The sequence below is a fragment of the Sus scrofa genome, chromosome 4 (genome assembly GCF_000003025.6).
Source record: "Sus scrofa isolate TJ Tabasco breed Duroc chromosome 4, Sscrofa11.1, whole genome shotgun sequence".
Lineage (NCBI taxonomy): Eukaryota > Metazoa > Chordata > Mammalia > Artiodactyla > Suidae > Sus > Sus scrofa.
In genome coordinates, this window is record NC_010446.5 from 72,857,838 (window position 1) to 72,881,553 (window position 23,716).

The 23,716-nt window shown below is 39.8% G+C and overlaps 1 protein-coding gene across 1 annotated transcript in view; it reads right to left on the minus strand.

Annotated features, from left to right (window-relative positions):
- RAB2A (RAB2A, member RAS oncogene family) overlaps positions 1-23,716 on the minus strand; it is an 81,567-nt gene that overhangs the window by 57,221 nt on the left and 630 nt on the right. The gene's annotated exons all lie outside the window — the stretch shown is intronic.

Genomic DNA, 23,716 nt, shown 5'->3' on the forward strand with positions numbered 1-23,716 from the left:
TATGGTGTGGGTCGAAGATGTGGCTCAGATTCCGAGTTGCTGTGGCTGTGGCGTAGGCTGGCGGCTACAGCTCCAATTAGACCCCTAGCCTGGGAACCTCCATATGCCATGGGAGAAAAGAAAAGGCAAAGAGACAAAAAGAAATATCAATGTCCTGAGAGACATTGTAATGGAAAAGAATATTTAAAAAGAATGTATGTATATATATATATGTGTGCATATATATAACTGAATCACTTTGCTGTAAAGCAGAAATTAACGCAACACTGTAAATCAACTATGCTTCAATTAAAGAAACAAAACCAAGAAACATCAATGCTCAGATCAGGTAGCTACCTCCACAAGATCGATGTATAGATTTTTTGAGAAATTCTTTCTTTTTTTTTTTTTTTTTGTCCTTTTTTGCCATTTTCTTGGGCCACTCCCTCAGCATATGGAGGTTCCCAGGCTAGGGGTCGAATCGGAGCTGCAGCCGCCGGCCTACACCAGAGCCACAGCAACGCTGGATCTGAGCCGCATCTGCGACCTACACCACAGCTCACGGCAGCACCGGATCCTCAACCCACTAAGCAAGGGCAGGGATCGAACCCGCAACCTCATGGTTCCTAGTCGGGTTCATTAACCACTGCGCCACGACGGGAACTCCGAGAAATTCTTTCTAATCTCTATCAATTGATCAGATATGCAGAAAGGAGATCTTTTACCAAAATATCACACTTCCTACATTTGAAAAATGCTCTAAATTGAGTCTAGATTTTTAAATGGACTTTTGGAACTTATGACTCTCTGAAATATCTGGAATAGAGAAAATAGCTATTTCAGCACAAGAAATGACTAAACTTCTGTCCAAATCTGAGGTTTTCTTTAAGGAAGTTTCTCCTATTTTCTGGGAGAAGAAAATATACCTCCAAAATGAAACCCATACACTAGGGACCAAAATTTCAACATAAACAGGAATCAAAAATCCTTTACTGGACTTCATTGGGAAAAAACCCTCTAAATATTAAAATAAATTTTATACATAACAAAGTTTAATTTATAATTACAACTATTCCCTTGTGTAGTAGGGGTAGTAAGGCTGCAAGGTGGGGGTGTGTTGAGAAGCTGCAACGAGGCTGATGAAGCTAAAGCTTAGAAGAAAGGGAGAGTCATGCCCCTAAGAGCTGAGGTTGCAGGACTTTCAGGGGCCTAGTCACATACACCCCACAGGACTTTTTAATGACTTGTGATAAAGATGGGAGATTCACTGGAGGATTCTGAGGAGAAGAGTAATATAATTGGACTTAAATTCTAAAATAATTAGTCCAGCTGCTACAATAAGAATAGTCTCTACATAGAGGCAGATGAGAGTGGAAGCAGAGACCAGCTAAGGAGGCTTTGCCAATGAGACAAGAACTTAGAGCCGGTAGCAACGGAGGTGGTTACAAGTGACTATATTCTGTACACACTCTGAAGCAGAGTCAAGAGAATTCGTTCATAGTGTGGCCGAGAGTTCTGAGAAAAAGTACACTGAGTTATGGTTCCAACAGTTCTGCCTCATCTGGAAGAATCAATGAGATGGGGAAAATTGTAGGTAGAGTAGGAAAGACCATGAGTTCCAGTTTGGTTATTCGGAGTTGACATGTTTATTAGACATCCCAGTGGTAACGCTGAGGAAGCAATTGGATATATGATGGAGACCTCAGGAAAGATGCTCAGGTTGAAGGTATACGTTATGGAACCATCGGCATGAGATGGTGTTAAGATGGCGTTTAAAGCCATACACAGAAAAGAAGAACCGGCACAAAAGACCTATTTGTTTTTGTAAAAGCACATCATTCTTTTTATAAATACAGAATTAAATAGACACAGAGCCAACGTAAAAGTGGCCTCTCCAAATCCATCTCCTACCACCTGTTTTCAGTCCACACCTGGAACCTACAAGGCCTTCACTCACCCTCTTCCCTCTCTCCATGTAGACAGACTCCCATGGCTGGCTTCTCACCACCACAGGCACCTTCCCTGGCGAGTCTGTGGGAAGTAGCTCACATTCCCAACCACTTACTACCCATCAGAAGTTTTTGATCTTTACCAGAAAATCCCCACATCCCTATCAGGCCTCATCCCCCAGAGATTCTGACTGAACTGTCAGTACCCTGTAGCGCAGCGTTACTTAGTTAACCCTGAATAAACCACTGGTCTCTGCATGCTTTCTTTGCTAGGGCAGAAGCTACTCAGTTTGATGGAGTCCCATCTGTTTATTTTATTTTTGCTTTTTAGGGCTGCATCCACACATAAGGAAGTTCCCAGGCTGGGGGTCAAATTGGAGCTACAGCTGGTGCCCTATATCATAGCCAGAGCAACACAGGATGGAAGACGTTTCTGCAACCTACACCATAGCTCATGGCAACGCCGAATCCTTAACCCACTAGTAGGACCAGGGATTGAATCTGCCTCCTCATGGATACTAGTCAGATTTGTTTCCACTGAGCCATGATGGGAACTCCCCATTTGTTATTTTTGCTTTTGTAGTCAGAGCCAAAAAAAAATCTTCACCAAGATTGATGTCAAGGAGCTTTCCATCTATGTTCTCTTCTAGGAGTTTTATGGTTTCAGGTCTCACATTCAAGTCTTTGGTCCATTTGGAGTTGATTTTTGTGTATGGTATAAAATAGTGGTCCAATTTCATTCTTGCCTACCTGGCTGTTCAGTTTTTCCCACTGAACGAAGATACTGTTCTTTCCTCACTGTATATTCTTGACTCCTTTGTCATAAATTAACTGGCCATAAATGTGTGGGTTTATTTCTGGGTTCTCTATAGTGTTCCATTTATGTGTGTTTCTATACCAATGCCATACCATTTTGAGTATGACAGATTTTTATTTTGAAATCAGGAAGCATGGTGCCTCCAGCTTTGTTCTTCTTTCTCAATACTGCTTTAGCTACTTGATGGCTCTGTAATTAATACAAATTAATGCGTTAATGATCCTACCATGAAGTCACTGTACCTTCTTCCTTTATTCAGGGTCCAAGACACTGGCCTCACTAGGACTGGAGTGTTGTGGTGAGAACTAAATACCTGAATACTATATATCCATGCCAAACAAATACAAAATAACACTCATTAAAAATTTGAATCCCAGGCGTTCCCATTGTGGCTCGGTGGTTAACGAATCCAATTAGGAACCATGAGGTTGCGGGTTTGTGATCCCTGGCCTCACTCAGTGACTTAAGGATCTGGCGTTGCCGTGAACTGTGGTTGTAGGTCACAGACGCAGCTCGGATCCCATGTTGCTGTGGCTCTGGCATAGGCCGGCGGCTACAGCTCCGATTAGACTCCTAGCCTGGGAACTTCTATATGCTGCAGGTTCGACCATAGAAAAGACAAAAACAAACAAACAAAAAACAAAACAGAATCCTAAAACCCCACCCCAGAGATGCTGATTCAGTTGGGCCTTTGATTAGGCCCAAGTATCCAATTAATAAACCTCCCACTGAGGCAATGAGTCGTTCTCCACAAGGAACACTAGCCTAAGTTTATTTCCCTAGTCCTAGGCCAACTTCCACTAACTTCAAGACAATTAATTAAAAAAAAAATTGATGATGGCTCCATTTTTAAAATCATAAGACAAACAGCTTTAATTTAAAAAACGTAGGAAAAGCAAAGGTATAAAAAGTTCCAGGGTCAACTCCTCACTATCAAATAAAGTTCTGTCCAACTGTCATCCTGAAATCATGGCTGTATACTGTTCTCTACAACACTGGGCCCTCAAAACAGAAAGTAACAAAAGTTCCATGAATGAATGACCTCTCATCATCAGTGAAAGTAATTCGCTGAAGAACTATGTGTTTTAAAGTCATACAAAAGACAGACCTCAAACACAGATCATGGAGAGATGTGGCAAGTTGGTTTAAATGTCAGTAGCTTATTTTGCAAACATGGAAAATTCTATTCTTTTTTTTCCCCCTGCTGTACAGAATAAAATTTTATTCTTTTTGCTAACATCCCAAATTGAGAAATCTGTGAAACATGGAAAATAAACTCTATTTTAAAATACAAAATTAATAAACTCAGCATGGTACATCAGAAAGAACACAAGCTTTACAGTAACACCAGCATTCAAGTACATCTGTATTGTTTTGTATCTTGTAACCTCAGACAAATTAGTTACAGAAACTAAGCTCCATTTCCGCATCTGTAAAATGGGAAAAACAAAACATTCAAAGGAATTATCTTAAGGCTCAAATACAAAAAGTTTGAATTTTGCTTAAGTTTTAATAAAAATGCTAGAGGATTCTTCAAGATAAATAGAGCTGAGGAACAAAATCTCCAACCAAACTAATCTGACCTCAACTTCAAATTTTTAAATACATGTTTTCTGAAATTGAAGAAAATATTCACAATCTATAATTTTCTTTTAAATAAAACGACTACAGTGTTGTTTTCATGCTGTTGATTTCTACACCTCCTCCCCTGGAATCTAAGGCAGCAATCTTCTCAATGACTGCAATTAGGTATTCACCTGGTGGCTTATTGCAGTAGGTTAAAAAGTGGTTCCCAAAGAGGGATGTTCAAGTCCCAACCCCTAGAAACTGTGGATGTGACCTTATTTTGGAAAAAGGACCTTTGCAGATATAATTAAGGATTCTGAGATGAGATCAGCCTGGATTCAGGTTGGTGAATTCTGTGACACAGGTCCTTATGAGAAATGGAGAGACACACAGAGCAGGGGAGAAAGCAGTAGGCTATATAAAGTTTTAAACTCTGTACTTCCCTTGACCTGTTTCTCTTGGTATAATGTCATCTTTCACCTGCCCCATATCCAATCTTCTGCCCTTCCACAAGTTGAAATACACTCATGTGCATCATTACTTTTATATTAAAAATAATTGAAAAATAGCCCACATTTGGAGTACGTACTCCTGAGATGGAAAAGTGCCTGAAAACTACCTTCACCTTTTATTTTTTCAGCCCCTACAACATCCTGTCTAAATCCTGTTAATTCCAACTGTCACCAATAAACTTTTCATTTTCACTACTGTTGCTTTAGATGAGGCCTTTACTACCTCCTACCTGGACCACTGTAATAATCGTCTACCTACAGCCCATCTTGCTAATCTGTCCTACACAGGGCTTCAGCAGAGATGAATGAGAAGCTAGAAGGAAAGGATTACATGTAACATCTAGGATGTCTCTGCTGCTTATTACAACGTGAACATATATATACACGTGTGTGTGTAGATAATTTATAATTTAGTCGTAACTCCAGTCCTATACTTTTTCCTTTAAAAACTTCAGTATTTTCAACTGTGTTTGTAGTTCAAACTCTACCTTAACCTGTCACAATCTAATACTTAGGTCCAACACGTCTAATGAGCTTATCTTTTATTTCCAGTAACTGCCTGACACATGGTCTATACTACAGTGAAGCTGGATGGCTTATACTGAGGAAGGTATAAGGTATGGCACTTAGCAGATGCACAATAAATGACAGCTACCTTTCTGGTTGTTTTTTCCTGCCTTTACATTTTGATTATTCACCATTTCTACTTGTCTAAACCCTGTTCATTTTTCGAAGACCAGCTTAAATGCCATCTTACCCTCAGTTTTCCGAGGAGGAGGAAGGCACTCTGGACCCTATGAAATTCCAAGCTTCTCCAGTAGCTCAATCAGAGCCCCTATGACATTCTACCAGGACTGCTGGACTACAGGCCCCTTAAGGGCAGGGACACAGCTAATTCACTTTTTAAATTATTAGTCCTGTGTTCTATATTTGGTAAACTTTTACTATCATTGCCTCCTGCATTTCAACGTACATCACCAATTTAAGAGATAACAGATACCGGACTAAATGTGGATCCTGAGTGTGACGATGGTTTCAGGTCTCTGTGCCTGTCTGCTTATGTCTATAATGGTAATCGTACCACCCACCTTATTCAGAATACGACTGCGAGGAATAAAAGAAACAGCATGTAGAGAATAAAAGGTAACACATCTGTGCTTTTTCCTTCCCCAGAGCCCACAGGCAGACTAGCACTCCATCCCACGCTATAGCCATACCACTTCTCACCGTATACTGTGATTATCATCTCCCTGCCTCCCTCAGGAGCAGTAACATTTCGTATTCTGAAAACCACTCTGCTCTGTGGCCTGGCTTACAAAGTAGGTACTCAGTGAATGCAAAACCTGCGTACTGCATGCCCACTGAAAAGATCACAAAGGGACTGACTTGCCTTTTCTACATAACGACAAACTCAGTCTTTATTTTAAAAAGTAAATTCTCAAAAAAAGCGTTATTCAACAGTAGATTTTTCAGATAGAAAAATGATGCTAGAGAATAAAAGCATGACTGCACGAAATTAGAACTGCAACCCTGATAGAATCTGCCCCTAAGTATAATGTCCCTTTGAAAACGGCAGCTCTAGCAAGCACGCTGGTGCGCCATTCCTCAACCCAGGGCCTCCAGCTTCAAACCTTCTCTGCCCTGCTGGAGAGACTAGGACACTCTCTCCCTTGACAGCTGGTGCAACAGGAAGTGTCATCAGCAGGAAGCAGGGCCCACAGCTCTCTGTGGGCCCCCAAGAACAGCACCACACACTCACCCCCCAAAGGCGACCCACAGCTTCCCAATCCACCATGGCCCTCAAGTGCAGTTCTCCGCCATCCGGAAGGCCTCAGCCGCACCCCTCCAGAGGTCTGGCTGTGCCTTCTGCCTGCTGTTGCCGTTTCTCTTAGCCACCTCCCACCATCAGAATCAATGATTCTTTACACCAGACTTCCCCTATGTAAATTCCTGGGTTTCTTTTTCCTAGCTGGACTCTGATAGAACTTGTATGATTAACACATCCTTCTTTAAAATAAACCAAATTGAATTTGGTAAAGATGAGAGTTTTATTTTTAAATATAAACTGAGTTTAGATAGTCTTAGGAAAGACCTAGTTTGTGTTTTTTCAGTGCATATTTTCATAAAAACAAAGCAAGGAGCAATTTACATTTTAGAAAACTGAAACATAAAGTGGAGCATTTGCAAATGTTATAGGGAATAAACGATACAATGCTAAATTTAGTAGCAAGGAAGATAGCAGAATGTGGTAAAAATAGCATCCTTTTCCTTTCTTCCTCCCACTCTTAGGACTTTCCCAAACTAGTTTGTTTTACTGGTGGAAAAATGGCTTAAGAGTGAGAAAAATCATAATGAAGAAAACTGAATCTCAGAATGTCACAGTATGTTGGACCAAAGAGGTCCTCTGCGTAGTGTTTTCTAAACAGCAGGCTATAACCAGTTAGGTTACAAAATCAACTTAGTGGGTTACAACTAGTTCATTTAAAAAGTGAACTGGACAAAAAAAAAAAAAAAAGAATCAGAATAGCAAATATTAACTATATACTAAGTAAGGTTAGGTTAAATGCTGTTTGGAAACCACTCTTTTAGAAATATATATGCACTCACACACATATCTGAACCCTGGGAGGCAATGTAATATGTACCTGTTACAACAGCTTATAAAAGACAAATTTGAAAAGTCTTCTCCAGGAGTTCCCGTTGTGGCGCAGTGGTTAACGAATCTGACTAGGAACCATGGGGTTTCGGGTTCGGTCCCGGCCTTGCTCAGCGAGTTAAGGATCCGGCATTGTCGTGAGCTGTGGTGTAGGTCGCAGATACGGCTTGGATCCCGCGTTGCCATGTCTGTGGTGTAGGCCAGCAGCTACAGCTCCGATTGGGCCCCTAGCCTGGGAACCTCCATACGCCAGGGGAGTGGCTCAAGAAAAGGCAAAAAGACAAAAAAAAAAGTCTTCTCCAGTATCTCACTAGATCACATAGCCAATAGAAGAACTCATCTACAATATTTATGCTAGTATTCATGGTAAAATAAATCAGCTGAAAACCTCTCTTTAATTCACAATTACAAGGACAGGGATCAAGGAAAAATGTGACTGAATCATCAGTTGGCAATTTAACATAAACAAATAAATACACCTTGGGCACTGTGAGTCATCCACCAGGTGACGATTTATTATACAAACCTCCTTGTAAAAAGATTTCTCCATTAGGTAAAATTAGGATGACCCTAATCCTGGTTTGCCAGGAGCAGGCTCAGTTACTTCTGGTGTCCTGACAAATGACGGATCAGTTTGGATGATGAATTATATGGTTTTGTTAAAGTGCTGATTCTCAAAAGTGTTGTGCCCAGATCAGCAACATCAGCATCATCTGGAAACCTGTTAGAATGCAAATCATCAGCCCCACCCCAGACTTAATGAATCAGAAACTTTGGGGTGGAGTCCTGAAATCAGTGTTTTACCAAGCTCATCAGTTGATTATTCTGATGTGCCTTCCACTGCTCTAAAAAGAACCAACTAAAATTCTGGTTTCAGTGTCCAATCCTCTAGACTCTGGTTCCTGAAATCAGTGTTTTACTAAGCTCATCAGGTGATTATTCTGATGTGCCTTCCACTGCTCTAAAAAGAACCAACTAAAATGCTGGTTTCAGTGTCCAATCCTCTAGACTCCAGTTTTACGGCTACAAGTAATGTGACGCCATTACATGCTTGGTATGGCAGATAAATAATGGAAAACATTGAAGATACGTATCACACTACAGTACAGGTTTCAAAATAGGGTTATTCGGGTTTCCACTTAGTATCTTAAGCAATTATTCAGCTTAGACTACATGATACCTGCCAGACACCCAAATATCACTTCAATATAAATTAAATAGTTTTAACTGAAGCTATGTAGTTCTATAATCAAGTTTACGCTAACACAGTCTTCTTATTTAAAATATATGCATGACTTTTGACAGTATGAAGGTGAAAATAAATTCTCTTCTTATACAGTCTTGTTTGACCATAATAATAAGCTTAGGAGATCAGTAAAACAGGAATGATAATGCCATTTTAAAGATGAATAAACTAAGGATTAAATGATATGCCTCAAGTTAACAGAGTAAGAGGTAGAACTGAAACTCAAAATTGGGTCTTTAACTTCCAAATCATATTTTTCCACTGTACCATCTAGCCTCCTGAATTTGTTCTTCTCAGATACATATTACTATTTGCAACCAATACCTCTCCTAACTTTTAGAATGCTATCTCACCTTCCTTTTCCTCTTAGTATTGCTAAGCAGTAGCACTGCTAAATATTAGTAGCAATACTAAGAGGAAAAGGGAAATACTCTATAAGCTAAATGACCCTGACAAAGCAGAAATTTAATGATGAAGGTTTTTTAAAAAATGAATACTATTTCCTCGATGCTGACTTTGTCCCAAACAACAATGTTCCAGGTAATATATCATGTATATTAACATACTTTAATCCATTTTCCTAATCCTTTCAAAAGTAAATATTCCAAATAAGACCTGAAACATCTCAGAAATATATTTCAATGAAGCACTTGAAGAGGACACTTTTTCATGATGCTATGGAAGGAAAAAGGTATTTGGATGTAAATACAGAATATAATTACTGTACAATAAGTTTATCATATTTGATCTCTAAATAGTCTGTTACCATATAAATGGCTCTAAGCAAAAAGATCTACTTCATGCAGCTTGCCGGGTTAAACTAAGGAGAAGTACATGGTAACGGCAACTAAATCAAAGTGCTAAATCCCCAAACATAGACTAGGTATCAGTTGATATAAACAATGTTGAGACTAGCCTGTTGAATTTAAGTATATGAAATATATACTGAGCTCAAAATTAAATATTATAAGTTCTTATTTTTAACAAAGTGATTTGTAGCCTTCCATTGTGGTCACATGTGACCTAGGCTGAGCCAATCAGATGGTCCTGTTCAGAATTTGGGAGTCTTGAAGGAACGTTCCAGTGTCAGAGACCAACAAGAGAGAATCCACAATGGCTACAGTAGAGGTGATACCACTGGCATCATCAGCATCGGCTTCAGAAAGTTGTTCTAACAGCAGGAATTGGATGTGCCTTGCCTTCCTCAGCTTTGCTACTTTCAAGCTTGATTTTACTGCCTTCCTATCAATTCTACAGAGCATCCAGTCTTTCCAATAAAATCTTCTTAAGTTAACTACAGTAGGTGTCTTCCACAGACCAGGACCAACAGAATCAAGAAGTGATGGAATGGTTCAGCTATGCAGGTGTTTAAAAAGGTAAGACAGATTTATATGTGATGATATGTTGAGACATCTAAGATTTACCTTTAAGTGGAAAAAATGTAGAAAAGTGCAAACTGTATACTGATATTGGTGGATTGAGAGAGACACGCACACACACACACAGGCTTAAAGATGTAGAGCAAATTTCTAGAAGGATACACAAACCACTTCTATACTACTTAAAGTGGTATTTATTTCATTTTTTTCCATAAGCATTCATCATTTTCACCATAATAAAAAAAAAAAAAAGAGAGATGTAAGTTTTTCAAAGGTTCCATTTTAGCATCAAACACTATATAAGCAATACTTTTCCTGGCCTCATCCAACGACTTCCACAGTGATGTGGCTTTTAAATAACAAAAGTGACCAGAAATAGTTATATTAAATATTGGTCAGCTAAGAAAATTAGAAGGAAGCCTCCAAGTGTGACCAGAAATAGTTACATTAAATATTGGTCAGCTGAGAAAATTAGAAGGAAGCCTGCAAGTAAAAAAATGCACTGTGAAATAGAAGATTTTGATTTCCTTTAACTCCTAAAAGCCAGTAGAGAGTAACTTATCAGTAGTACTTTTAACAAGACTTACTCATAGCTAGGGCTCAAAATTCACATACTGACACTCAAATCCAATTATGATTTTTCCATTTCTAAATTCTCCAAGAAAGGAAGATCTAAGCCAGAAAGGATGGGGGGGAAAGACCAAGAAAGAAAAAAAGGCTAAATGGTGAAAAGACCTCAATAATTACAGAAGGCCAGTAACTGGAGTGAAGAGTGGAAATGTACCCCATTTAGAGCTAAGGAAGGAGGCTTCCTCCACGCCGCCCTCCACTCCGCAGGCACAGAGCTCTTCTCAGCACGGTCCCAAAATTCCTTCAGGGTCAAGTTCCCACAAAGCCAGACGGGATGCTATATGCCACACTCTGCATAATGTTCCCGGTACAAAGTCATCCAAGCTGCTTGGCAAAATAAAAGGCTGAGGAGCTCAGCTCAATTCTCTGCTCTTCACACATAAAACAAATATAAAAATTGGGGCAAAAGCACAAACTGATTCTACAGGATTAGGTGGGGGATTTTTCAGACAAACAAGACCACTTGTGTGATGGTGTCACACCTGATTTATCATTTGTAAACGAGGTCAACAGCTATGGAGGATTACTGTGAAAAATGTGTATGAAAGCCATAGCATAGTGCTCAGCATACAGTAGGTGCTCAATAAATGTTCACAGAAAATCTGAAGCTGTTACGATCCATTCCCTCAAATGAACAAATCTTTGCCTACTCCTTTAGTACTCTACACACACAAATCTCTATTACATCATTCTGTAATTACTGTAGCAAATGGGTCTTCCCCTTAGGGTGGGGTAGTCCTGTTCATTTTTCTAACCCCTGCACAGGGAATGCCCACACAATATCTTAAATTTCCTTAAAAAGAAGACAAAATTTCAAATCCAACCCCCTACTCTTTGCCCTAATGCGTCAAATCACACCTCTGCCCCAGTAACAGACTAACTCACCACTGAACACAATCTTTCCATGTCACACAGGGAGTCCAAATCTATCTTCTACTCACGGACCTGTCCTGTCCACAAAAAGCCACAATGGGTAAGTTATAGCCCTCTTTTAAATGACAGTCACCTAAATATTTGAAGGTCATTATTATATTCTCTTTATTAAAATTATAGTTGATTTACAATGTTGTGCAATTTCTGCTGTACAGCAAAGTGACCCAATCTCATACACACACACACACACATTCTTATATTATCTTCCATCATGGTCTGTTCCAAGAGATTAGATATAGAACCCTGGGCTGTACAGTAGGACTTCATTATATTCTCCTTTAAAGCATTTTTGTTTGTTTGTTTAGGTCAAAATGTTTCAGCTATTTCCATCTCTCCTAAAATGGCACAGCTGAAATAGCCTTCATCCCACCCCGAGGGTCTCCTGAGCAGACTCTGATGTGCAGAGACATCTGTCTCAAACAAGGGTTTCCCTAAGTGACCTGCAGCTGAGTTCTGACAGCACAACCATCGCCTGCCCAGTTTGTTAACTAACCTAGAGTCCTTTGTTAGCTTTATTGCTTATACTGAACCTAATGAAGTAAAACCTTTAATGTTTTAGACATATGCTGCTATTGTATGGCTGTTTTAAAAGTAAATACAGAGCTTTCATTTCGTTTTTAGTAATTGCCATTCTGCTAGAGTTAGCCAGTCATTCTGCCTGTCAATGTTATTTCAGATTCTGTCTGGTATCATCTGCACATTAGCTCTTTCAACCAAACTGGCCTTCATCGAAGTTGATGCCGATATGAAACATAAAAAACGCAGTGTGCTCCCCTGAGCTTGCCTACATGGGCAGCCCTTTATGGGTACATTTAAAATTTCCCTTAGCTACGAAACCTAAAAATTTCTTCACCTCATATCAAAGGATATCCTGAAAAAACATAATACCTTTCTTTGGTGAATCAACTCACCAGACATACAATTATTACTGCTTTAATTTGTAACTAATAACTAATCCCCCATTTACTATTTTTGTATCAAGTACAGCTTTTGAGCATAAGTGATTTTATGTACTTTTACTTTGCCCTTTGAAATGATTAAAACTGAACCAACAATACTCTGTCCAAAGAGATAAGAAGATCACTTTTGATCAGTGTTTGATCAATGTATTCATTTATATTGAAGATGTCTGTTTAGTCATAGAACTGCCTCTTTCCAGAGGTGTTCCAATGAGAGAAGCCATTCAAGAGGTGTCTCAAGGTACCAAGACTGAGTGTAAGAGACAACTGTGGGCTCACCACCTCTTCCCTGAAGATCAGTGAAAAAGAGCACCTCCACCTGCTGTTCTTCTCAACCTGAAGGGGCCCACAAGGACATCTGAGTTTGGAAAAGCCCTTTTCCTTTATGGAGTCCAGGGAGAATTTCAGGATCAAAGAAGTGCCACTTTGCAGGTGAACATGTGAGCTTGTTTCCGTCAACTCAAGTAATTACAGTCTGAAGTCAGCACAGTAAGTAAATAGATTTTTCTGCAGGCAAGACCTTCCTCACTAATTTACCTTTAGGATACTCAATAGATGAGAAAAATTATCTCTAAAATATTACTTTTTTTTTTTTTTTTGTCTTTTGTCTTTTTTGTTGTTGTTTTGTTGTTGTTGCTATTTCTTGGGCCGCTCCCGCGGCATATGGAGGTTCCCAGGCTAGGGGTTGAATTGGAGCTGTAGCCACCGGCCTACGCCAAAGCCACAGCAACTCAGGATCCGAGCCGCGTCTGCAACCTACACCACAGTTCACGGCAACGCCAGATCGTTAACCCACTGAGCAAGGGCAGGGACCAAACCCGCAACCTCATGGTTCCTAGTCGGATTCGTTAACCACTGCGCCACGACGGGAACTCCTAAAATATTACTATTAATAAAACACTTTGTAGCTTAAAGGCATCTGTGCACAATGTTTATTTCAAACTCAAAATAATCCTGTGAGGTAGATAAGACAGACATTACTACCGACTTTTTCTAGATGAGAAAACTGAGGGTGAAGACATCTGAATTCTACCAAGGTAACAAGTAAGCACAGGAGCCACCATACTCATCAAGACGAGATATCCTAATTACAAATACTAGGCTCTAGGAAAACTTTCAAGAGTGCTGTCTAAGCTAAAATAACCAGAGAGGACTTAGAATAATACATTATTTGCCTCCCAGATGCAAAATAATTATTGCTAAAGGTAGACAAATGTTAAAGGGGGAGTCGTCCATCAAAGTTAATAATGCTGGAGGCTGCAGAGCAAGCATAAATACACTACTTACACTGATTTATCAACTGTAAATAAATGAAGGGAAACAAATTACTGACACCCGAATTTCAAAGACAGCTACAAATTGGAGAAAAAAACCTCAAAACCAAGAGCACCAGAGAATAATCCTACAGACTGCACAAGGCAGGCACTATACACATTTTACAAACAGAAAACTCAGGAATTCGATTAACTGCTCACTGGCACAAATAAGAATTACTGGTAGGTATCCTCTTTCCACACTGTCGTACAAGGAACAGGTGACACTGGAATGCTTGGGAAATCTGACCACCATATTGCTTCCTGGGTGGGACAAAAGCCCCTGGCAAAAGGGTATGCCTGTCATCTATGCCTGGATCTCTGCGCATATGATTGAACCAGGCTGGTACCTGAAAGTAGAAATAAATTCAGATTCATCAATGATTAAATTCTCCTGGTAAAAGACATCTCCTCAGACTGAGTTTTTAAAAAGCAGAACAATGAGCTGTATACAAATCAGGCTTAAAAAGAGAGGTGACATAATAGGGCTAAAAGAATGAGGGTTGACTGGTTAACTTCTGCGGGCAGGTGATTCAGGTGAGCTGGGAAAGCTGAAGAGGGAGGAGCACCCCTTCCACCCGCAGCTCCACTGGAAGGTGCATCTCTCCCAAACTCCAGCACAAACGCTCAAGGAGCAGCCACAAGAATACCATGCAGTACAGTCTTTTACAACGCAAGAGAATACAATGAAAACTAAACCAATCAGGCAATGAATATCAACAAAATAAAGCAAAACATATTAACACAGATAAAACCCTCAACAAAAAAAGCTTCAGAGCAAGTACAGTAATACTTCAGTAATGTGAAATTGAAAAAAATACATAAACTACCATGCACTGTTTACAGATACATACATACATAGTAATCATTTGGAAACTTTCACAGTAATAATAAACACCAAATTCAGGAGACTGGTTACCTCTAGGGACAAAGAGAGATGAGGAGTATACAATGGGCTTCAATTCTATCTGTAGTGTTTGTTTTCTAAACAAAACAAAACAAACAAAAAAAGCCTGATTCCAAAGGAAAAAAGGAGAGTTGAAAAAGTATATACTAGGCAAATATGAACAAAAATTCAGCAGTTGATATCAAATACTTGAGTACCAAAAATTACACTCCCAAATACTCAACATGTAAAAAGTGGAAGGGGACTTAAATAGCTAAGGAATGATTAACTCTTCAGCTAGACCTAAAGCCTATATACACCCAGCAAGTCAGCCCTCAAATTTACTGGGGGTGGGAAAGGCGATCAATCTGACAAAATTACAAAAAACCAAAAAGCCCAACCAACCAACCAAAACCACCCAACCGTCCTAATAGATGATATTTACATCTCACCCCCAAACTCAAAAGGCTAGTAGGAATAGAGAAGACATGGCCCATGGAAATAGCAAGACTGATCTAAATGGACATGTAGGGGACCCTGAACCCACCACACACATAATCATACACTTTTCAAGCACACATGGAACATGTATAAAGAGTGACCAAGTACTCAGCCACAGAATTAGTCTCAAATAACTTAAGAATCAACACAGTCTATATACTCTCTTATTTATATGAAATAAAGCCAGAAACTAATAATAAAAAGAATGTTTTAAAAAAAAGAGAGAAAGAAAACACGTTTAAAACAAAAAACACACATTCCTAATTATCTTCAGAGTCAAAAGAGAGCCATGTGAGGAAAACAAAGATTTCAGAGTGTCTACTTCCCCAAGACTTGTTTACAAAGTTTTTCTTGGATTCCTGAACACTCCTTAAATTCTCATGAAAACCTCTCTTCTTCAGCTAGTTTGAATAAGCTTATCCTCCTCGTAATCAAATGGGTCCTTCGTAACACAAAACACAAAACCGGTAGTCTTTCTCAGTTAGTGGAATTGGATAGTCATGTAGACTACTTAAGTAATAAAGCTGATAAAAATAAAGATATCTGGAATAAAATGAATCTTGCTAACCAATACTCAATCTTGTTAAAACAGTGTTGATAAAGGAACCTCCCATAAAACACTGAGTTGCAAATGAATATGTTAAGTACAAAAACCACCACCACCTAGGCTAGGAAAGCAACAATTAGAGTCCAGGATGGCAGACCCTTCAAAGTATCAGCTGGCCACAAATGAGCAAGCTAATAAGCAGGTTAGTGAAATAAAATCAATATATCCAGGACACATGGTGAGCAAAAGAAATTATTTTTGCTATGAACAGCATTACTCAAACACTGTACAGCAGTGGTCAAATGTGAGTTCGTTTTTTCAAATGCATATGGGGAAATTATAAAAACATTCAAAGAAGCAGGATAAAAAGGAGGGTGAAATACTAACCATTTCTTAAGTGTTACACACTTGACCTCATTTATTCATTTCATTTTATAGATGAGGACACACCAAGACTCAGAGACCAAAGAGGTTGCCTAAGCTCGCAGAGAGGGTGAGGAGCAGAGAACAGATGTCATCCTTATGTGACACAGAAGCGTTCTGTCCTGGTTTGCAGAGTGGAGGTGGCATCTGTTCAGTAAAGGAAACTGAGGGAGTGTACTCCCACATCCACTCAACAGCCTCAGCACTTGGTAAGCCACAGAGAGAGGTGTGATGTGAAACTTGTGGGAATCAAGCAATGTAAGCATACGGAGGCGAGTGGGAGCGTGGACTCTGGAGTCAGAAAGACCTGGCTTCAAATTCCAGCTTGGTCAGTTATTGGTGTGATGGGACACCTGCACAAGGAGCCTTCCTTGTGGCTATTACTGTTCAGATTCAATGAGTTACACCGTCAGAAAAGGCCCTATATGTATAAACATACTACTCGTACATTTACATTTTCACTACATTCCACTGCATTCTTTTTAAGAAGAATCAGAAAAAAAAAAAACACCTTTCAAGACTCAATTAAGGAATAACTAATTCTATGAATGCACAAACCACGTTCTCTGCACTGCTCAGTGCTAAATACAGTGCCCACAATGTGGATATTAGTTTTGTTTCTGACTTCAATTTACTCTACCTACTGCTTCCCCCTAGCCTGCCTACACACCCTAATCCCCAGAACCTGTGAATATGCTATCCTACAGGGCAAAGGGGACCCTGAAGATGTGATTAAGATTACAGACCTTGAGATGAGAAGATTATCTTGGATTATCCAGGTAAACCCAATCTAATTACATGCGTCTTTAAAGGCAGAAAACCTTTACCAGCTTCAATCAGAGAGACTGGGGTGACCCAAGAAGAGTCAGAAGTCATACAGAAGGATCTGATCCACTGTTGCTTGCTTTGAAAATGGAAGAAGGGGGCCATGGGCCAAATTATGTGGCTAAGTGGGTGGACTCTGGAAGCCGGGAACAGCCCTCAGATGACAACAAGCAAGAAAACAGAGAGCTCAACAAGGAACTCTTATTCTACAACAACCTGAATGAGCAAGGGCCCTTCAGAAAGGAACCCAGCCCTGCCAAATGTCAGCCCAGTGAGACACACATCAGACTTCTGACATCAACATGAATTCATGCAGAACTTCGGAACTCCAAGATAATGAATTTGTATCTTTTGAGCTGCTAAGAGCATGGTGGTTTGTTACATTAGTTAGCAACATGAAACTATACTCTCTCATCTGCATTAAAAAAATAACTGTAAAAAATTTTAAAGTAAGTGCCCTTAAATCCTTTTAGAAACAAGGAGAATTAAACTAGTTGAAGCATCCAGCCTACAGAGCAGAGGCCACGTAGCAGATTCATCATTTTCTGAAGCACTAACTCGGTGCCGTGCAGAGTCTTGCTTTCAAGAACTTCACTTAGCATGCATCCATCAATATTCCTTTTCTTCCTCCCTCTCCTCAGATTTGACCAGAAACACAGTAACTGTCAGTCACCCCCGAAAATGGCCACCATTTTCAAGAGAGAACTGGAGAAACTTAAGAGCTACATCACAGCTATGAAAAGTAGAAGAGGTCAGGGGAGGGAAGAAATAATGTTTGCTCCAAAGAACATAGCTCAGTTTCATCACCTGTGAAATGGTAACCTCATAATTACCTGCTGAAGACTAAAAGATAAAAAGCTTCTGATAGTGTGTGTGAACTATAAAACTGTGGAGAATTCCTTCCTCATGACAATCTACTGCACAGACGCAGAGCCGAAAACTAACGTGATGGAGAATTCCATATAAATTCACCCTAGATATGCCTTAGGGATTACTTAAACAAAACCCCAGAAAGCGGAAAATCTGATAGGAGGAAAGAAAGAACCAATTTTAGAAAACCAGTCAGGCAAAAACAAGCCCAAAACTGACCAGCAGAAGACTGTCATACAACAACGCTTTGAAAAAATACAGATGGCCAGGACTCACTGCAGATCTACTGGAACAGCATCTCCAGCGACAAGACTCAAGTCATTTGAGTTGAGACACATCGTAGGAATTGAAGGGGGCGACTACGAGTGTATGACAATGGAGGAGATCTAGCATCTTTTTGCCAAGCATCCTTTACATACAAGTGAGGAACAACAGCTAGAATGTGGAGTATTTTAAGACTTGCAAATAGACGAGGTGGTTGAAATCAAATGGGAAAGTTTCTCATAAAAAATGAAAAGTCAGAAAGAGGGACAAGGGCGGTCAGTATGTGGCTGCATCTTCTTCTGTGGCAAAGGACACAGCCTCCCAGACTGAGGATGGGCAGAGAATAACAAAATGGAGTAAGTGCAGCTGGGCCAGAGTGAGAAGAAAAAACAGCTGAGCTGGCAAAATTAGGAGCTGCTCAAATCAAACACCAAAATGACTGGTGATGGCAGGACGAGAGCTGTCGAGATAACACAAGGGAGGGGGAGCAGTGGGGGAGATGAAGAAGGAAATACTTGTTCCGTAGGAGCAGGAGCAGGAATGGAGCAGGGACATGAAGCACAAGAGCATTAGATGGAAGGAGTCATTACTGGAGATGAGGAGGAGGTAAGGAAGGGAAAAAGGAACAGGAACAATAGGGCTGTGGCCTCTAGAGTTAATAGAAAGTGTCAGGAGCAACAGAAATATTCGGGAAACTGGCTGGAGAGAAAGAGAAAAGGAAAGGGTGGTCCACAATCCTGAAAGACTACAAACAACACACATAAAGCCAAAACTTAACATGAATTCTAGATGACGGTAAAAGGGTATGTTGTAGGCATAGCACACTCATTAATGAAACAATTAAGCACATCAAAAACCAGGTAAAACTAAACAATACGGTTTAGGGATGTGTTAGTGCTATAACTATGAAGAAAAGTTAGGGAAGGATTAATACAGAATTCAGGGTAGTGGAAGTCTGGGAGAGAGAGGTACATGATGAGGCTCTGTACACTGCTGGTGTGGGTATCTGTTACTAGACTGTACACACATATACTTATTTTTTACATGCATGATCTATTTCATTAATTTTAAACAAAGCTAAGAGAATTTTTCTACCACTCAATTACCCAGTTTGTTTTTCTACTGTTTGTTTTTTGAAATAGTCTAACAAACTTGGTCATATAATTATATAAAATGATTAGTGTTTCTGGCCTCAGGCTTTGCAACAAGAAACTCCGTCTCAGGTCTAGTGAATCAAAATCTCTGAGGGTTGGGTCACTGCATCCTTAAAAAAAAAAAAATCCTCAAGAAAAAAAAAAAAGCAACAAACACCACCACCCTAGATGACTCACAAGAATCTAAAGAAACTCGAGTTTCTGAGTCTCCCACAGGAAGCGGTCTTCCTTCTGCTACAGCTCTAAAGCTCTGGAGAATCAAAAGCCATTCCTCCCCCAAGTTCTCTAGAATTTTGCTCCTGTCCTCTCTCTAGTACTTTCAAATATTCAACTTCAAGTCTCCCTTACCCTAACACCACACACTCACACACCAGCCAACTTGATCTTGCAACCAACTCTAAACTTTTCACTCTTTCCTTCTCTTTCACACTCAGTTTTCAATAAAACAGCCCACAGTAGGGCTCTGTTTTTAGTTTCCCAATATCGCACTCTCTTTTAAAAACCATCACTGACTGAATGAGCTGCCAACATGTACTTCCAACTACCTACTAGATATTTCCCCTTTGCCCACCTGGCAAATCTTTGTGTCTTTCTCATTTCAGCGCAAACATCACTTTCCAGGTAAAGCCCTACAGCACCTCCCCCAAGGGCCCATCCATTTATCAATTAAACATTTCTGATCTCTTACTTTTGAGACAAAGTCTAAAGATTTCCAAACAAACAAAAAGATTATTTAAGATGCATGTAGTAAAGCTGGCCAGAAAGTACAAACTTCTAGTTAAAGGACAAGAAAGTCCTGGGGATGTAATACACAGTGTGATGAGTACAGCTACCAACACTGTATTGAACAGTGCAAAGTTGTTAAGAGAGAGTGTATCTTAAAAGGTCTCATCACAAGAAAAAATGTTTTTTCTAACTATGTGTGATTGATGTTAACTAAATTTACTGTGGAAATCATTTTGCAATACATACACATATCAAAACCACCAGGCCATATACCTGAAACGAAGACAAAGTTATATGTCAATTACATCTCAATTAAAAAATACATTCAGATCATGTGTGATCAGGCTGGTCTTGTTTATTTTCTCGTATAGCACTTGTCCTCAGAAGAGTTTAAGCAAAAACAAAAAGCAAAAGAAACAAAACTGTGGGGTAGATAAGGAAGGAAGGAAGAGCGGAGGGGACTAATATAAGCCAAGGGGGAACAGGAGGGTTTGTTACCATCTTAAAAGAGTGAATGGAAAAAAAAAAAAAAAAAAAAAAAAAGAATCAATGAATGGAATGGCTCAAGTAAGAAAGTTTTAACCTAGGAGTTCCCTAGTGAATCAGTGGGTTAAGGATTTGGCATTGTCACTGCTTCGGCATAGGTTCAATCCCTGGCCTGGAAACTTCCACATGTCCTGGGTATGGGCAAAAAAAAAAAAAAAAAAAAAAAAAGTTTGGACCTAGCTTTTCTTTTCACTTTGGCTTGCGGTGGAGGAATGAAGCACAGTAAGAAAGAGTATTTCAGATAGAACACAACAGGGTTTGTGCTTTTGTGTGCCCAGCTGAGAGGCAGGAAAGGGGAGGGATTAGTGACAAGATTAAAATGGTAGGCAGATGCCAGAATTTTAGGAGCAACAATTATAGGTTTATTATGATTTTTCTCTCCCTCTATAATTATCTGCTTATGATATTAAGCCAGGCTTGTTAAAAACCAATTTCTACTTTATGTCTAAATTTAAATGACACATTTTCCTGAATGATCTTTTAGAAACAAGGCACTACCAATGAAAAACTTTAACAGCATTTGGCCATATAATAAGAAAATAAATATTTCAACAGTATCATCATGATCGTGTAAAGTATTTTACAAATTTCTTCCATAAAGAAGGAACTCTGAAAAGAAAGACACTTTCATATTTGTCCTAATTTTATCTCACTACTAGGAGAAGAGAAGGCTAACAATGATTGTTTCATAGGCCAGGGAAAGTGAGAAACAGGAAAAGTAGTGATTACCTTCATTCTAAAATGCATATTTTTCAAACTGTGACTTTTTAAAAAATCAGGGCAGATCTCCCACTATTGGTTTAATGTTATTTGGTGTGTGTATGGGAAGGGCCATATTCACTGTCCCTTACCACTCTGAGTATACTCTGAAGTAAGAAAACATGGTAAAGAATTTTGGCCCAAGTTAATATTTATAGTAAGAAAGTGGCAGAATTGGGCTAAAAAATTCTTCTGTCAAGTTATTAGTGTTATTAATATGAACATTATGGCCTGTTTGGCTATTCTCACATTAACTTAATTAAATGTTTAGGGTCTACCTTTGACTAGGCTCTTCCAGGAACACAAAGTCAAACAAAACACCTTTTCTGCCCTCAAGAAGTAGATCATCAAATAAAACGCCTACACAAGTATCCACAAAACAGGAATTAACATCGGAAAAAAAAGATACAAAGTGGGACACATCCAGATAAGCCAGATAAGAAGGAGTAGTCTCTTCTAGCCCGGATCCCAGGAAAGCCTGACATATCAAAAGAACTTAATAAATGTTGACTGAAAGCATTATGGAAGACGCGAATTAGAATACTGAAGGACAGAGAGAATTTCGACAGACAAGGCATTCTGAGCAGAGGGAGCAACAGGAGGCCAGGGAAGAAGCCCTGGGCCTTGCTGGCAGGAGGAAGATGGGGAATAGTGGAGACTGGGAAAGAAGGCTAGAAAAGTTAAAGGCGGGTGCTGAAATGCAGAGTTCCCTGAAGGCTGAACTAAAGAATGTGAAGAGAAGAATAGCCTCCTAACAGCCATGTTTTGGGAAGATTACTCTGACAGTCAACTCTGTCAGCTGAACTCGAGTTGGGAGAAGGTAACACTGCAGACAGGCTAATGTCAAAGGCTCAGTGCCCACACTAGGTGGTAACAGCAGAAATGGCAGGAAAGGAATGTCTTCCCTTTGAACTACCAGGGGATTGTTTTTGCACTGGGCAAATTCCAAAAGAACAGAGCACCAACCTGTTCATATTTGTAGTCCCACTACTTCCAGCCGAATACTTTACGTACAGTTGATGCTCAGTAAGAAAGTTGAAAGAAGGCAACCTGCGAAGCCTAATTTGAATTGTCACTATTGCTAAATTTCCATAATCGCTCTTCTCTCTACTTCTTGAACCCATTCACATTGTAGTTAAGGTGAATTCCCTCTTCCAATCTTAATTTTACAGACTAAATCAAAATTAGCCAGTGGGCTTTAGAACGCCTGGTCCTTCTTCAAGTAGGCTCAGCATTTTTACAAGTATATAAATTTGCTACTGAACATGTGCAAAACACAGGACTTTACGCAGAAAACCATCCTGTTTCCACACACACACACACACACACACCAAAAAACCTTGCTGAAAAACTATATTTACAGCATAAAAGCTTTCCTTTTAGGAAGAATGATTCTTGTGTTACTTATTCAATCTGCCCTATCACTAGTGCAACCACAGGCTGCTGCTTACATTTCCAAAGTTGTGCAAAGGTTCCAAAGTTGTGCAAGAGTCATCACTGAAATCAGACCCTGGTATATTAATAGTTATAATACCTGAACAAGTCTTAGTTTTATTATTAGATGAAAAGCAATGCCAGAAATCACAGATATTAAAAATATATTTTCAATGATTTTTATTACTTTATCGTGAAATGCATTGGGATGTTATTTTAAGTGAGAATAACTGAATTCTTTCTGCTTTAAATGGACATCAGGTCACCTGAACACTGGCAGTTGTGAGCCTGGATCTGAGGTATCAGAAAAAAAATCTGTGTCCCCAGCAGATACACCGACACACGCTCATTAGCAAACACCCAGGGCAATGAACGACCTTGCATTACTATCAAATAATCCTAGTTCACACACGGCAAAAGTCGACAGAACTCTTTCACGCTTTAATGACCTCGAAAGGGATCCCCCAGGTGTCAAGTAATGGAATGTGACTTATCCTGATTTACGCGTTGATAGGAATAAGAATACACACATACATACATATATATATAATTGTTTTTTAAGGCTCCCGTCTCTCTCTCAGCTGGCTTTCCCATACCAGGGAGCGCATTGCCCAGGCCTGGGCAAATGCGTGGTGGAAGGTGGGACGGGTCAGGAAACCCAAGACCCTCCTCCCATCATCACCTTCTGCTCTCCTCTGCCCCCTTTCCCTTTCTCGAAGGCGGCGGAGAGGCCCAAGGTGAGGGGCCTTGGCCAGGGAGTGTAATCATCTGAGTCAGGCTCTGGCGGCCCCGGACTAGGTCGGCCCTCCTGTCATACACTCCGTAGGCCGCGCGTCGAAACG